This window comes from Eulemur rufifrons, chromosome 7 (assembly GCF_041146395.1).
Source record: "Eulemur rufifrons isolate Redbay chromosome 7, OSU_ERuf_1, whole genome shotgun sequence".
NCBI classification, from domain to species: domain Eukaryota; kingdom Metazoa; phylum Chordata; class Mammalia; order Primates; family Lemuridae; genus Eulemur; species Eulemur rufifrons.
In genome coordinates, this window is record NC_090989.1 from 106,043,268 (window position 1) to 106,052,755 (window position 9,488).

The 9,488-nt window shown below is 35.9% G+C and overlaps 1 non-coding gene across 1 annotated transcript; it reads right to left on the reverse strand.

Moving 5' to 3' along the window:
* Window positions 1-4,997: 4,997 nt before the first annotated feature.
* On the reverse strand, window positions 4,998-5,101 carry LOC138388618 (small nucleolar RNA U13). Its single transcript, XR_011234154.1, has one exon. It is a non-coding gene; the product is annotated as a small nucleolar RNA U13 (small nucleolar RNA).
* Between the last annotated feature and the right edge of the window lie 4,387 nt (window positions 5,102-9,488).

Consider the following 9,488-nt stretch of genomic DNA (forward strand, 5'->3'; position numbering starts at 1 on the left):
TTCTTCCACTTGTTTATATATAATTTTTTTGTAGACCTTTGCATCAAGGAAATATGTGCAAATTTTAAGTATAATCTGATGCAAAATATTTCTTTCTACACTTAATTTTTCATTTACTGAAACTTTTCTGTAAGAAAATATTCTGACTTAAGAAAATTATTTTTGTTTACTTTTCAGAAAAAATGTCTGTATATTTTCAACTGTTATCTGTAAAAATTAACTCCTACCTTCCTAGCATGAGTCTTCCATGTCAGGAGGTGTTAATATTTTCTTCTGAATTTACCTTACAAGTTTTCCTTTTGTGAAAATTAAGAATTTATATTGTCCCTTTATGGTTTTTGTTTTTGCATATTTATATTGTAAAATATAACAACTACACAGGAAAAGTATATAAAATACAAATATGTAGCTTAATGTGTCACAGAAAAATGAGCACTCATGTAACTCCCACGCACATAAAGAAATAGAACATTGCCAATATGCTATGAAAGCTCTCGTTGCCCCTTTTCTATTGCAATCCACATTCTTGCTCTTTCCATTTTAAACCCCATTTCTAAATACTATAGTTTAACTTTGCTGTGATTTTAATTTTCTATAAATGGGGCAAGAGTGCATGTTTTCTTTTCGTGTTTAGCTTTATTCAGTCAACATTCTGTGAGTTTCATCCATGTTGTTGCATGTTGCTGTGATTTGTTCACCTTCCCTGATTGGTATTATTTCATTTTGTAAATGGAATATCACCCTTTTTTGGTCCAGTCTATTGTTGACGGACTTTGGGGTTGTTTCTGATTTGGAGCTGTTTCTAATTCTAATGCTTTCGTAAGAGCATTCCAGTGCAAGTCTTTTGGTGTATACACAGGCATTTCTGTTGCATATAAACCTAAGAGTGGATTTGCTGGCTTATAGGTTATGTGGGTGTTCAACTTCAGTAAGTAACAAAAACCATTTTATAAAGTGGTTGTACCAATTTGTGCTCTATCTAGCAGTATGTAGTGTTTCATTTACTTCACTTCTTTGCCAATGCCTGATATACTTAGACTTTTTCACTTAGCAATTGGAGTGGAGTAAGTAGTAGTATCTCATTTTGTTTTTAACTTGCATTGAATATCCTCTTTTATAAGGTACATATGCAAGTCCCTTGGCCATCTTCCTAATGGGTTGTCAGGCTGTTTTTAAACAAATTTCCAGAAATTTTTCATAAATTCTGTTTATTTGTCCTTTGTTGTTGTGCTGCAAATACCTTTTCTACTCTGTGGCTTGTCTTTTCAGTTTCTTAATGTTGTCTTTTGTTCAACCGAATTTACTTAATTTTAACACAGTTAAGTTTATTAAGATGATTTTCAGGCTGCCTGTTTCTCAAATCTGAGGTTCTGAAAAAGCAATAACTTCACCTTATAGGCATCTGCATGTATAGCTAAGGATAATGATAATTATTAGGCCCATTGGGAACCCATGTACCTTCATCTTTATCTATTCATAGTTGAAATAAGACTAATAAATATACTAATAAATTGGTCTTATGTTCTGGAGTTTTGAAAAAACTCAATGAGGCAAGTATTTTAATAATTTCCCTTATATATATTTCAAATATTTTAACCATATACACATGCATGTGGCAAATAGGCTCTTGATATTAGCAAATGAAAGAATTTTAAAAGATATAGCCACATTGTGCCAACACATCCAATCAATTCACGTTAAAGAAACAGTATCATCAGAATTTGTGGCACCAAAATGCAGGTAATTATCACATTTAGATTTAACTAATTTAAGATTTGGGTATTATACAATTATAGAATGCATACAGCAGTATTCTCCTTATCCTTATGAATATGATAATGTTTTTTAAAAGTTGCATTACACTGAAAATGAGAGGAAAAACTGTGAAGTTGGGGAAGTTTGTGCTCCAGCAACCATAGATCCTTCTTCTGGGCTCCTTTTCCTCCATTGCTCCTTAAGAATAAATGACCTTTCTCTCTCCTTTTCCATAACACTCTGCATGCTCTTTCAGTATATCGATTATACTAAAATAAAATACAGTTTGTATTTTAACTAGTTATTGACACATATATTTTGCCCACTATTCTTTGGTTCTTTGAGTATAGAGACTTACTTGGATTAATCATATTGTCTTCAATGTCTATCACAGTTCCTGACAGATTTGCATTCTATAAATTCTTACAGAAGGAAAAGAAAAAAAAAAGGATGAAGGAAAGGTAGAAGAGAGGAATGATGGGAAAAAAGAAGGAAGTAAACTAATAAGGATTTAAGTTATTGTTCTGCAAAGTCTCTTTAAAGTATTTAAATCTCATTAACTATAGAATTTAAAAATTCATTTCTTAATCAGAGGTTTTGGCAGTGAACAAGTGGGAAGATTATTTGCAGGGAAATAGAGTGTCTTCCCAGACCCCTTTAAATCTTCAAATGAAGGTAATCTATCAAATGAAGTAATTGTTCAATACACTTTTTCATAACAAGTGTTCTTGTGAGAGCCAAGACAGCCTAAAATAGTGATCGGAGCTGAGAGCCTTGTGAGATAATATAAAGAGAACAGGGAGGGGGGAAAAAACCTAACTAATTAAAGCAAGATAGGTATGTTAAAAATCATTCAAGCCAAGCTGTAGGTATATATTCTGTACAAATCATGTCCACTGCAATTCTTATAATTTGTTCACAAGTAAATGGCTTATGTTCCTCCTATGCTCTGCTGTTGATGTTAATTAATAGAGGCTCTAGGTGCCAGGGAAAAGAAATAAAAACATAAATAAAAACAGTTCAGCAGATGGTAAGGAAAGGCATTTGGATGCACGGCAACAGACTCTGAAGTTGAGACTTAGAAATATTTTAAAGGATGTAGAAAGATTGTACAGGTATGTTCTCTTTTTCACCACAGATTCTTTATGAGAAAATGTTCACAATGTATACCACACTTACCAGCCTATTCCTTCCCACATTCTTCTCTCCCTACACAATGAGTTAGGTAATCACATTTTTGTATTCAAGAAAAGAGAGACGTTTTACTTAAACACATTCTAAATTACTCTATTTGTACGGTTAAGGGGGGTTGGGTGCGGTGTGGGCTGGGAAATATCAGCTCATTTCTGCAGACTATTTTTCAAAGAACGGAAGGCACTGTAATCCTATCAGCCCTTCTAGGATACTCCCTGGTTGCATTGTTTTCACAGCCTGGAATGTACAGTTCGATAGAATGTTTCTAATCTGCATTTTCAATCAAGACTAGGAGACAGATTTAATTAAAATTCAAGTAAACAAACAATCAACCAGCGCCTACTAAATATAAAAGTTGGTGCTAGGCACTGAGTGCCACACAGAGATGAATAAGACTAGTTCCTCCTGGCAGGAAAGTACCTGTCTTTGGAGAGATTCCAAATTATAAACAACAAACCTGTAATATCAGACAAAACAAAATGCACACTGGAATAGAGGTAAAAGCATTACACTATGAGAAAACAGAGCAAGAAATAATGTCTGCTTCAAGGTGTCTGGAGGGAAAAGAAGAATCCTTCTGGATGCAGCGGCATTTAATTTGGCAGGAAGGGTGAATCAGCATTCAACAGCAAAGATGTCTGGAAAGAGTATGCCAACAAAGTAATGTTATGCCACCTTTACTTCTTTGAGATCTCTGTTCAAATGTCATCTTCTTGAAGAGCACCTTGCTCTCATCTCCCTGGTTAGTAGTTTGCAATTCTTCCTGAGGTATTTTGCACACAGTTGTCTTTTTTGGATAAAATTATAATTAATAGCTATTAACCAATTCTGATGACTCAGAGTATTTTTTGGAGGTTTGGGAGGTTAAGGAGATAATCATCTAAATAAATAAATCATTTAATTGATTAATTTAAAATAGAAATTTTTGCTATAAAGAAAATGTAAACTGAGGGATGGTTTCATGGAAACTATTACAATTTTACAGAATTAAGATCAAAGATTAAGATTAAAAGGGGCTTTATTAATATCCTTTTGCTATTTTTCCCTAAAAGAACATACATATTTTACTGATTTGGCAAGATATTCTCTATAATATTTCAACTAACAGTGATAAAGTACATATTTTATAAAACATTCTAATAATCTGAATTTGACAAACTGAATCACCTAAATGGGGAAATGGTCTATGGAAAAATGTAATTCAAATTAAAAAATAAAAAGAAATAAGATATGAAGGGATTTAAATGAAAAGCAATATTTACCAAAAAATTAGAAATTTCTGAAAACACAGAAAATTAAAGTCTCCTATAATCTTGCCACTAAAATTATTTTCCCATGATATTAAATCATTTTTGAAAAAGTGCTTCTTAAATATATAACACCATATAATAATTTATTAAATCATTTCCTAACTTGAAACATAGACTATTCCTGGTTTTTGCTATTATAAAAAATGCTGCAATCAAAACATCTATTCATAAATACTTTTTCAATATTTGAATTACTTTTTAAGGATAAAATGAGTTAGACAATAAGTAGGGTAGTCACGTCATTGTATTCCAGAAGAAAGGGTAGTTTTCACTTATTCTTATTCTGAATTACTTTGTAACACCATTAAAGAGGTTGGGACTAGGGAGGGAGGTGGGAATACCACATAAGTGTCTATTCAGATGAAATTACATAGTCTGTGTATCTTGTTTTACTTATTACACTGTGAGGTTGTTGCCATTCATCCTTGTATCTCAGAGCCTAGCATGGTGTATGGCACATAGCTAGATTCTTAATATATGTATGTTGAGTTGGCAGTGCTAATTTATGCATCTAAAATAAACCTTATACCAAAGTATGATATGAAAATATATTAGTGTCACTCAAATATTATTAGAACATTATTTCATTGAATATAATAAAAATATTTTAAGTATTATTTAATGGCACAATTTTCATGATAATTAATACATGCATTCTATTATTTGATTTTGAACACAGTTTAAATATTTAAACAAAAATTCAAATAGTTAAGCTTAGATATTTCTTTTTTTTCTCCATGATAGACAAGTAATGTGCCAATGTTGTAACAAGGTTTGAGGGAGACACAGCTCACACATGCACATGAAAACCCAGTCATGACACTTAGGAACTACAAAAGGATCTAAGCTTAGATATTTCTAAATGGATACTGCTAACCTGACGTGGTTTGGTGTGGTCTGTGATCATAACAAGCTGGAATAGGAACTATAAAAAGAAATCAAAATTTTCAGACAGTAAAAAAGTACTTGATTCTATTACTGAAATTCTCATCACCAATGAAGCAACAGCAAGACCTGTTCTGGTCATGAATTATGGGAAGATAGTTTCACTGCTGAACAGGAAAGAAAGAACTACAGATAACACGAATGGATGGAGATAGTGTGTTCGGGCCTACTTTGAAAGGGATGTGTAATCCAAGAACTAGTATGAAAAGTTAAAGATTATGTGCTTTTTCAAAATGGAGAAAATAAAATAGAAATCATAGTTAACATGTATCAATTACTTGCTGTATGCCAGGCATCTTTCCAAGCACTTTATATGCATTAACCCAGTAGTTTCCTCCATATTAAATCAGAATGTCTGTGAGTAGGAAGCAAGTATCACTACATTTAAAAAAAAATATCCCAGATAATTCCAATCTGCAGCAAAGTCTGGAAACCACTCAACAATCTGCAACATAGATATTCTTGTTTCTAGTCTATTAAAGTGGACGCTGACTTACAAGACTTGCCACGGTCAAAGAGCTGAAAAGTTGAGGCACGAATCCAGGTGTTCCGATTCCAGAGCCCTTGATCTTAACCATTGCAATGTTTCCCAGTGTTTTAGTGCCATCTGATGAGTAGCTTTGATTTTTGTGAGTTTAAGGAATTTTTGATGCACATCTTAACAATAATCATTTTCGGTTTTGGTATTCCTGTGTGGTTTCAGTTTCCTACCACCATCTGTGGTATCGAGCTCTCCGGGAAGTACTTAGCCTTACCAAACACAAGGTTGTAGAAATCAGCCCTTCTCTCTGTTCTGGCTCTCAACACCCCAGATGTTACTACTGACATTTATCTTCAGAGCCCACACAACCCCACACCTGGGAATTGGTTGCACCTGAGAGAGGAAGGGACCTGGTGGCAAAGCAAAGTAACATTGGGTTTCCTCCTGTTAGTGAAGGCCCCTCGGCAGTGTTCAGATTTTGACTGTTAGATGTGAATTATTAAGGTTCCATTCGCTCAACCTCTGCTGCAGGCTTCTGGTTCCACATAACTCTTTGCACTTTCATCCTAAACCTGAATTCATGTTACATTATGGGACCTCAGAGGTCTAGGTTTTCTGATTACCTTTGCCACTCTCTCACTATATGACTTTAGTTAAGATGCTTATAATCTCTTCTAGACAATATACTGTGTGCCAGACTCAATGGACTTTGGACACTTTTGGCTAAATTTTTGGTTCCTTGTCACTTCATTGCTCTAAATTTAAGTTCAAGTATATACTTCTACGTCAGATTGCTCACCTATTTTCAGATTTTGAGAGCCACCATGAAGTTGTCTTTCTCCTGAGAACATATCCTGTCTGCACGGACAATCTTGGTCACAGCTGTCCTGGTGCAGGCAATTTGCCTTTCAGCTGTAACTTCGGGGGTTTAACTCAATATTTAATTTCCCCATGGTGTCTGAATCTCTAGCGCAAGAACAGATTTAATAGGCACTTGGGCCTGAGGAGTCACATAAACGTGGGACCCTCCTATGTCTTCTGTGGCTGCCTCTTTGTTTTCCAGAAGTACTCATGACCATTGCACAGGCAGTAGCTGCAATAGTTAAAATTTCCCTCAAGTGAAATTATGCCCATTGCAGTGGACCATACAAGCCAACCCCAAACTCCAGTGTAACCCCACCAGTGAGCTCTCCATTTCTAAGTTCTGAGTTCGGTTATTCAACATCCCAGGGCTTCCAGGGCTCCACGGAGAGGCAAACTCGACTGAGAGTGGCAGTTACCATTTACATAACAACCTGGTGGCTCCCAACCACCATAAGTAAACCTTCAGGTTTATTTTCTATCTGTTAAAAAGGAAATTCTAGGTTTTGTTATTATGAAACCCAGCTGGGGGAAAGAAAGTAACTGAGCATCCTTGCTTCAGTAAATCATTTCTGAAAGATCTAGTGGTTACTAGCTACTAATAGTAACAGATTTTATCTTTCTGGGTTCTAACCTGCCACTGCTAATTTTTTCCTGAAATGATAAATTCAACAGCTAGCTTTCCCATTTCCCAACATTTCATTAGCAAAAGAAAAATACTACATTAACAAATAAAAGTTTATGCAACACAGAGGGAGAGGCTTGGAGGTCTGGGACTACAGGACAGAGTCAAATTCCTTACAAGAGGCAGAAGACAAAAAGTAGGCCCTGGCACATCAGTAGCGTAGGCCCCCTGGGGGTGGGTAGAGCAGGGTGAAATGATGTTGTCTAAGACAATGCCAAGGAAGCTCAGCAATCGGACTTTTTGGAAAGAGAGTTCCCAAGGCCCCAAGACCAGGTCAGCCCCAGGACACGTTTGGATGCTGCTTTCCAGGAGCTCAGAGTGTACAGGACTTTGTGAGAACCTGGAGTCCAGCTCTTGAGAAGCTTAGAGGGGGAAGCTGTGTCCCACTGTGGCCTTGGACAGTCACGATCTGAGGGTAGCTTCAGACTCAGCACCCACCCTAGGAGCTGCTGGTGCCCAGGCCCCTTTCAGGGACGGCTGGGGCCTACCGTTGCAGGAATGCATACCAGAGGGTGGGCCAAGGATGGCTTTGGCACAGTGGCCACTTTAAAATCATTTCAGGGAGGCATTTCAGTGTTGTTTTTGACAGATCAAGAAAGCTCAAAGCAAATCCTTTGACATTTGAATCTCTAAATTTCACATTTTTGGACCTCTCCATGATGTCATTACAATAGATTTTGAACATTTAAAATGCATATATTCTAGGCTTTCCCAAAAGTTTTCAAATTTTTGAACAATATTATAACAATATTTTCTCCAGAACATATAGTAGACAACCTCAAATTTTAAAATGGCTGCCTCAAACTCTTTAGAGAGTAGAGTAGTAACAAACAGAAAAATAACGAAATCTTGTTGCTGTGTCTTGCAGATTCACTTACACGTGAAGTGACTACTTCCTGCATGAAGGAAGCTACTATTCAAGTGTGCCTCAGTACACTTACAGACCGTCACGTCACTGACCTTCTGTGTCATTTCAAGTGCAAACTCCGTATCAAGAGGCTGTGATGAAGTGATAGCTCTAGCAAGCAATTTTGTTCTCCAGACGAGAAAAAGAAGAAACTAATGACTTCTGAGTCCCATTCTGTGAGCCGAGGACCCCTTGTGGGCCCTGCAACAACCACTTCTGAACAGTAAGTGTTGTCTGCAGAATAAATCACATCTCATACACCATTTCTCGGATGCATGTATATGCTGTTGTGATTAATAAAATAGTTTCATTTAAAGTATTGCAAAAGTTACAACGGCTTTTTGTTATTGTATTTTGTTTTCAATTACAAAATCCTCAAAATAATATCACTAACTGGAGACAGCCAGATGTCTTAATGTGACTCAAAAAAGGTTGCGAACCTCTGCTTTAGAGTCATCTCCAGGGCAGCCAGTCTCTTTTTGACAAGCAGCACCTAGAATAGTTGGACCTACTGAAAATAACAGAAATGTCCTATAGAACTCAACGAGGAACAGAACTGTACTAACTGCAAATAATGCACTTATGAATATATTTATTGCAATATGTTTTAGAAGAAAAGGCATCAACCTACAAAGGAGAATTTGCAGCCTTTGACCAAATACCCAGTGGCATAAACTACATAAAGTAGTACTAAACGATAAAATGTGCAAATTTTTTAACATTGGAACTTTGGTCTTCACTGGCTATTTGTAGAAACTGCAAAGCCTGTATAGAATACCAGGCCTCACTCCAACCAAAACTTTAATTTACTGCTTAAAAAATTAATTCACACAGATACACACACACACACACACAGACACATACACACACTCAGGAGTAACATCATGGCTTGGCTTAGCGGAGTATATGCATGAACCCTTTTATCCCTCTGTAACAAACACTATCATCTATTTCGTTATTGAAATGATTTCCAGTGCTAGTCAGCTGGAGCAGTCAGGCAAATAACATTTCTTTAATAGAAAGACAGTGATCTAGAATTGATAAGAGAAGTTGTTTTTCGCCTTAGTTTTCACCCCTACACCTAAAACCATTTTAATCAACACTTCCAGTGTCAGAGCAAGGGAGGGCAAGATTTTTCAGAAAACATTAGACATAGGATGGCAATACATCCTGATTCAGATTCTCACTCTCAGTATCAAAAAATAATCAGTGAGAAAGACAGTAAACCCTTCCTTGGAATCAGTTAAAACCATGTAACAAATTTACAACTCAATGTTTGTAAAGATATACATGCATGAATACATGAAACGCGCAAAAATAATTTACTATTCAATCTCAGATACACAAATA